The 7292-nt window shown below is 38.7% G+C and overlaps 1 pseudogene; it reads right to left on the bottom strand.

The window, feature by feature from the left end:
* Positions 1-581: 581 nt before the first annotated feature.
* LOC142837375 (argininosuccinate synthase pseudogene) lies at positions 582-1904 on the bottom strand (annotated as a pseudogene).
* Between the last annotated feature and the right edge of the window lie 5388 nt (positions 1905-7292).

Here is a 7292-nt window from a genome sequence, read left to right as displayed (position 1 = left end):
TAATTAGTATTGTTACACTAAACTCAAACAGTGACTCACAAGCAACACACAAAAACACAACTTCCTGAGTTCATGGCTCCTATGTACTTGTGTTTATTATATCCAGAGGCTTATCCCTCATGACAACCCATTCACCTTTCTTTTAGCATCAATTGACCATCCATAGTTTTTCATCTATGAATTAGGCCCTGTGAAATTTCTCCCTGGGATGGTTACTGTTAATGCCACAGTTCAGGTCTTGTTTAATCAAATATATTGCTGAGATTAAATGGACCTTCCCTTTTATGTGTAGAATCCATGGAATCTTTTATTTTTATTTTTATTTTTAATGTGGCTTCTTTTAATTGCCATTTTACACTCTCTGCAGCTGCCCCCACCCTCCCCTTCCCTTGGATGACCATTTTTGTTTTTGTAGGCTATAGGGGACTAGGGAAAAAAGCTTGGGGTAGAGGGCACACAGCAGTCCCAGTCAGGTGGTGGGAGAACAAGCTACAGTTACAAATTTATCACAACAATTAGCACTGAAGCCTGGGAGAACTACAGAGTGGGGAGGCCAGCTCCTCTTTGTCTGGGTCTATTTGTCAGGTGACCTTGCTCTGAAGGCGATGGTATTCCCTTAGCCTGAGCGATTTGATGTTGATGAAGCCAGTAACATCAATGGGCTCATAATCGCCCTGCACGTTCATGCTCACCAGCTCTTCATTGTACAGCGAGAGTGGAGACTCCCGGCCAAGGATATACACCTGCCACTTGAAGACAGACACCTGCGCCTTCCCTTCCACCAGCTCCTTGGACTTGGCGATGCAGTGGCAGACAAATTCACACTCCGGGCTGTGCCAGAAACCCTTGTATACAAGCTCTGCGAATTTGAGGCCCAGGCCCTGCTTGATTTTGCATACTTCTCGATCCATGGTGAAGGACTCTATGTCTAAATGAGCAAGGTAAAGGATGGTCCCTGCTGGGGTCTCATAGATACCCTGGGATTTCATTCCAATGAAGCGGTTCTCCACGATGTCATTGCGATCCACTCCATGCTTGCCCATAACTTCGTTCAGGTACAAGAAGAGCTCCAAGGAAGTGCGGTGGGTAGTGCCATCTTTGATGTTTGTCACCTTCACAGGGACCCCTTTTTAAAATTCTATCTAAGGACATCTGGGCTGTTGGGTGCTTTGGCAGGGTCCTGAGTCTTTGTGTAGAGACCTGGAGGTGCTTGATTCTTGAGGCTTTCCAGGATTCCAGCCTCATAGCTGATATGCATTAGGTTCTCATCCATACTCTAGAGGCTCTTGGGTGTGACAGGGATGGGAATTTCACGTTGCTTGGCATACTCCATCAAATCATTTCGGCACTTGAACCGGTTGTAAAACTCAGGCATCCTCCAGGGGGCGATGACCTTAATCTGGGGTGCCTGTGAGTAGCAGGTGAGCTCAAACCGAACCTGGTCGTTCCCCTTTCCCGTGGCGCCATGAGACACATACTTGGCCCCCTTGCGCTGGGCGATTTCCACCTGTTTGCGGGCTATGCAAGGCCGGGCCCGAGAGGTACCAAGGAGATAGCGGTCTTCATAGAGCGCACTGGAGTGGACAGCAGGCCAGATGAATTCCTCCACAAACTCCTTGCTCACACCTTCAATGGACACCTTTTTGGCCCCAAGCTTCAGGCCCTTCTTCCTGGCTTCCTCAAAGTCTTCCTTCTGGCCCACGTTGGCCAGGTAAGAGATGACATCATAGCCTTCTTCCTTCAGCCACACAAGGATACAGGAGGTGTCCAGGCCACCACTGTAGGCCAGAACCACGGAGCCCTTGCTCGACATTTCGTTTGCAATTGTAGGTAAAGTTTCCTGGATGGAGTCTGCGGTCTGTCTCTCTGGTCCGGTGAATCACTCAGTGAATCCAGGCAGCAGTGGCAGACGGTGGAGCAAGGCAAAGTCATGGAATCTTACCGGAAATGTCTTGATACTCTACTGCTGAATATTTTCTTCCTATTCTTCCATGATGTTCCCTGAGCCTTTCATCTAGGTGTAGCAGGCTAGAGATACGGATTAGGACTGGGCACTTGTTCTCTTCATAGATCAGCTCTGGATCTCTGAAATAACATCCATGTACTGTCAATCAGGATTCTTTGCTGTAAGATGAGGGGTATATTTATAACGGCCAGACTTTCTGAATGATTTAGAACAAAATCAAAATAACTGTTTCCATATTTTATTAAGTATAAATTAAAAAGCAGCTGAAATGCAATGATGGGCATTTTTTTTTCCTGGAAAAAGTGACTCCAGAAGCTACTAAGAACTTTCAACTCATTCTAGAAATAACCAACTCTGGGCACTGACACCTAAAACATGGATTTTATTAAAATTTTCATATTGTTATAGACATACCTATTGGCTGTAGAGTAGCTGATTGTAGCCTGTGTTCCAACAAGCCAGACACAACCAATTGTTCTAAATAAGCTAATGAACAAAGCATAAATAATCCTGAAAATCAGAAAATTATTCATTCAGTATGTTCCCTTTGAAAGGGTTGACAAAGATCCAGAGATCAGTAGTTAACAGCAATTTTTGTCCCTGCAGGGGACCTGTTTTTGATTCCCTAAACCACAATCATAGTTTACAATAGTCTATAACTCCCGTTAGAATGATCCAACACCACTTCGGACATCCTTGGGCAGCAGTCCTACATGTAGTGAACAAACATGCTTGCAGGCAGAGCACAAAAACACAAAATAAAGAAATCTAAATGTAAATGTCTTTTAAGAAAAGAAAATGATTTGGATAGGTTAAAATATTCTGCTTCCTTCATTTCTTCAACAGTAAATGTCTGATTATTCTTTCTCTAATGCAAAATGAGAGTATTCACTAACCATCTTTGGTAAATGCTTTCCAGGATCTATTGCCAAGAATGTGCTTTCTAATAATTATTTTTGAGGGTGGATTTCTAGACTTTACTTGTTTTGTGAATGTATGAGCTGTTATACAGCACATAGTAATAATGGTGGTCAGCTATGGAAATGATCACATATACATGAGAAATGAAGCAACAGAAATCTAAGGTGGAAATGTGCTCTGACTTCAACGGCAGGAGTCATAGTCACAAGGGAGTTTCCATTGCAATTTCATTTCCTTTTTCCTTCTTTTCTCACACCATTAGCATATGTTTCTCTTGAAAAGATGTTGTAGTTAATGTAGCATAAATTGTAAGAATTATGGAAAATGATAACTCAAAATATTAGAGCAGCAGCTCTTAGTGATTTTGCTTAAATATCTGTCCTTTTCTTAAATTTTCAACCGTTATAGTAACATTGCATCCTGACATATAAAATTAAAGCAAAACAAAATGCTTAATGACTATGACTGTAGACGTTTTGGGGATAGTCTGCCATGATTTTACCATGAAGAATCTGCAGGATTAAGATTCTTCAAAGCCTCCATTGGGAAAGAGCTTTTTCATCAGAGACTCCTTTAAGTCTACTCAGTTCCCATGTGTCTCTCATTGTTTTCTTGCCCTAACCAAGAAAGACCAACATCTTCAAGGTTTTAATTACTTACTAAGTGACTCTGTGGAAAATAAATGAAGTGTTGAACTTTGAATTGCAATATTTGGTTAAAATTTTTTGAAGACAATAAAAAATCTAAAACTTTGAATAAACGGGTAGAGACAAAGTGATAGGACCAATTAGGGAGAAAAGATAAAAGAAACTATCAAGTGTTAGGCTATATTAACTGAGGATATGAAGTGCTCTGGACTCTGTACTTGTTTTAAAACATAGTAGAGAGAGTTCACTGAAATGTGGATAATTTTTAAGTAGTATTTTATAATATGTACTCAAGAATATGGAGAATTATGACATTGTATCATCAAAACTCATGTTAAAATCACTTCAATAGAAAAATTACACAATAAGAGAATCATTGGAAAAATCAAAAGAACAATAAAGCACAAATGCAATACACCAGCTGCTACAGAAGTGGCTGGGACTCATCACAGTTGGAGTTTCCAGATTAGTATAATATAGGTAAGTGACAACTTATAAGATTGGAGAGGAAAGGTAGAAATTTTTTCCAGTATGTTAATAACTTTATAATAATTAAATAGTTCTTTAAAAACAAACTCCTACCAATTTTTTTCAGGAGAAAGCAACTAATCAATCTAAAGTGAAGAAAAGTTCAATGGGCGAGAATCAAAACTGACAGGAACAGAAAATAGTAAACATTTTTACTCTGGGCTACAAGCTGGAAGAACTGGCAGTGAATTAGACCTCTGGTAAACTTCCAACAGCCAGTTCAAATCCACTCAAGCAGAGACAAAGGAAAACAGAGTGAGGGGATCACCACTCTGTTTCAAATCAAACCTCACAATGGAGAGAGAACAAAGAGGTGAAGCTCCAGTTGGTCTTAGTTCCCAGCACAGGGCCCCTCCTTTCCCCAGCACTAATGGCATCCGGTGAGAATGATTTCAGCAGGGTGTCAGGGGCCTGAATACTACTTGGAGATTGTGCCAAACACACAAATCACTCTATCATATTTATCACACACTGAAATGCATACAATATTTAACTTATATGTGATTCTTTTAGGTTTGTCAACCGTAGAACCACTGAGGACAAAAATATAATAGAAATGTACCAATCAAGAATAAATATTATAACAAAAGGGAACAGAATAAATTTGAGAGCCAGATATGAACAATGTGTGTGTTCATGCCAATATACTCTTGTTATGCCATGTTTGTAAATAAAATAAAAAAAACACAGAGTTATAGTATTCACTTTAAAAACAGCAGGAAAAGATGACATGAACCAGAATTCCTTATTTCTTTAAAGGAAGCATGAACTCTATCACTCTACTTCAGCCATTATTTGTTACATTTCAATATTGAAATAAAACTTCAAGAGTTCAGCTGAATTGAACACAGTACTTTGCTTCCTGAGGCACGGGGTTTCCTTTAGTAACTTTTAATGACCTTTTGTTAGGCAACTTCATTTTGTTGGACGGTAGGTGGCATTGTGAGCACGGGAATCACTGTCTCCCCAAACCATAATGAGCCATGGAAGTCTGACATGCACCTTTAAGGCAGTGGTTCTCAAACTTACTATACTTGTGATCCTTTACTAGTTTCTCATGTTATGGTGACCTCCCCCCCCCTCAAGCAAAAAATTATTTAGCTTTTACTCTATAATGGTAACTTTGCTATTGTTATGAATGTTAATATAAATATCTGATATGCAGGATATCATATATGCTACCCCAAAAGGGCCTGAACCCTTAGGTTAAGAACCACTGTTATAAGCTAAAGAAAAAAATCTGAACGCCAACCAAAAATGTCTCCTTACCAGATTAGAGTTTATGTTCATCTTAGAATCAGTGACAGAGAAACACAGATAAATCAAAAGAAGTTTCAACTCTGAAAACATTTTTTTCTTGTTTTTTACACTTGACATTTCAGTATGATGGGAACAAAGTGATGTCCACATTCAAATCTGCATTATATGTTTTCCATGACAAAATGTTCCTCTGTATCCCCCTTTTAAGCAGTCAGCCTCAAAGGATTTCAATTGATCATTAACCATTGTGCTATTTTGTGTATGGCATGACAGCAAACAGGATCCTGCATCACTACACTGTGTGTTTCTGAAGGGTAATATACATGTGATATCCCCTTTAGAAATTAGAAATTAGGTTTTGTATTTGACGTGACTATGTAAATCCTGGAGAAATAAGCTCAGTCATTTCGTATTCTATGGTGTCTTTATTTTTTTCTATACTTTTGAGAGAAGGTTCATTCCATCTTCCTGCTTTGTCGAAAGCTAGATGGCGCTGTGAGCACAGTGGTCATTAATTTAGCAAGTATGTTTGGCATGTGCTTTTAAGGGCAGCAATGTCCTCTGTGCTCAAAATGACTTGTCACCTTCTGCTAACTTTAACAAGAGATGTATGCAGACAAAAACGAGATTTTACACTGAGAACATATTTTTTCTCACCATTTCCCTATTCTGGAGTTCTGTAGTCTCTTTCCTTGATCTACCTTCATAATTTTAACTTTTCCTATCTAAAATCTAACTTTAAACTCCATGGGTTACCATCCCCCACCAATCAATTACACAGGTTAGTTAAAACCATTTAAAAACATTCTTCTTAGGATGGATGACTTCATTTTTGATGATAAAAGCACAAAATTGTGTAACTCTTACACATACTGAGAGGAAAATAATTGTGTAGTAATCCCTTGTGATGCATGGGCTGCTTTCTCTGCTATGGTTTCTCTCTGAATAGTAATCCTTCCATTGTCTTCCTTGGCTTTAGTTTCCATGAATTGCACCTACTGATCTGTGATTATTCAATTATAAATTGCTTCCTCTAATGGCCCATGAGGGACTATGCAAATGCTGGTTTCACTTACAGAATAATCAACAACCTTGTTAGGTGGCTCTGCATATCAAAACCACTTGCAGATGTCATTTTCACTAATCAGCATGAATAATATCAATAACCAAACTACTGCACATGCTGGTGAAAATGTAGAGTAAAGGAATCCTTTTCAGCTGCTTGTGAAAGTGAAAACTTGTATGCATACATTGAAGATCTTTTTGCATGTTTTATTAAAAACTGAAATTATAAAACTCACAGGTAAATGGATGGAAATAGAAAAAAGAAACCATCCTTAGTGAGATCCTCAGAATTGTAAAGGAGAATATGATATATACTCACTTATATTTGGAGGTTACGTTTTAAGCTTTGAAAAGACTTCCAAGAATCCAAAGGTAAGGTATAGAGTAAGGCAATATGACGGAGGAAAGAGTTTCCCAAGGAAGGATAAATTCCATATATAATAATGAAGACACATGTGTGGTCATGCTTGAGTGGGAACATTAGCTGGATGTAGTGTTGGAAAGCTCAGAGAGAAAACTAAAACTACAGACCATGTAAAATGTGTTATAGAAATTTACCACAGCTGAATTCCTAATATATAACATATAAATAAAAGGTATATAAATCAAATCATCAAGTAACTGGTTAGAAATCCACATTTCTCTCCGAATCACATAAAATCTCAAAGCCCAGGTATGAGTTACCTCTAATTGATTTCATGGACAAAGGCTTCACATGGAAACACACAAAAAAATGTGATTCTATTGCTCAGGAAATTGCTTTACAAAAATTCAGGACATGGCCCTATCACTTAATATAACACATACATATCTCATTAAACACAGAGAAGTTTAGCATGTGCTTTCCTGAAGGCTTCACATCTACAGAATAGTAATGATGGTACAGGAAGGTGTTCTGCAGGCTT

Source organism: Microtus pennsylvanicus, chromosome 18 (genome assembly GCF_037038515.1).
Source record: "Microtus pennsylvanicus isolate mMicPen1 chromosome 18, mMicPen1.hap1, whole genome shotgun sequence".
Classification (NCBI taxonomy): Eukaryota; Metazoa; Chordata; class Mammalia; order Rodentia; family Cricetidae; genus Microtus; species Microtus pennsylvanicus.
The sequence above is the reverse complement of the archived record's forward strand: the minus strand, read 5'-3'. Positions and strand labels throughout refer to the sequence as shown.